The sequence below is a fragment of the Thermobia domestica genome, chromosome 2, assembly GCF_964235325.1.
Source record: "Thermobia domestica chromosome 2, izTheDome1.hap1.1, whole genome shotgun sequence".
Classification (NCBI taxonomy): domain Eukaryota; kingdom Metazoa; phylum Arthropoda; class Insecta; order Zygentoma; family Lepismatidae; genus Thermobia; species Thermobia domestica.
In genome coordinates, this window is record NC_137455.1 from 11675567 (window position 1) to 11676362 (window position 796).

Consider the following 796-nt stretch of genomic DNA (forward strand, 5'->3'; position numbering starts at 1 on the left):
CGCTTCTCGAACTGCAACGCTAGAATCCAGGAATTTTCTTATTGTGATTACTACAGTAAACGTACAAATTTGGCAACAACGCATTATGGTTTTCTGCGTAAGTTTCGTCTCAAAATCTATTTCCTTAAATGTAAATTAATATTTAAATAAAATATGAAACATAACACGAAAACACGAAAGGAATTTACAATGCTTAATTAAAATTGTAAAATTAGTGGCAGCGGTGGGATTCGAACCCACGCCTCTGTGAGACTGGTGCCTAAAACCAGCGCCTTAGACCGCTCGGCCACGCTACCATTGTGTTTTTCATATTATATATATGTATGAAAATATATATAAGACATTCTGCCTTCATTCGCTAAAGACATTATATATAAGACATTCGCTAAATATTCTGCCTTAAGAAAACTTCCATGCGATATTGTCCTGCTCAGTGGCGTACGCAGAATTTTACCAAGACGGGGATTCAAGTCCTCCATCTCGCATCCTTTAAGAATAAGCGTGATTTCTTTATATATATATATATATATATATATATATATATATATATTAGGGATGGCCAATTCCGGAATTTTTACTTTCCGGAATCCGGAAAGTAAAATCGGAAAATTCCGGAATTCGGAAAAATTCCGGATTTCGGAAAAAATCCGGAATTCAGAAAAATTCCGGAATTCGGAAAAATTCCGGATTTCGGAAAAAATCCGGAATTTAGAAAAATTCCGGAATTCGGAAAAATTCCGGATTTCGGAAAAATTCCGGAATTCAGAAAAATTCCGGAATTCGGAAAAATTCCGGA

At 35.4% G+C, this 796-nt stretch overlaps 1 non-coding gene across 1 annotated transcript; it reads right to left on the reverse strand.

Annotated features, from left to right (window-relative positions):
• Nucleotides 1–215: 215 nt before the first annotated feature.
• TRNAL-UAG (transfer RNA leucine (anticodon UAG)) lies at nucleotides 216–296 on the reverse strand. The gene has a single exon. It is a non-coding gene; the product is annotated as a tRNA-Leu (tRNA).
• Between the last annotated feature and the right edge of the window lie 500 nt (nucleotides 297–796).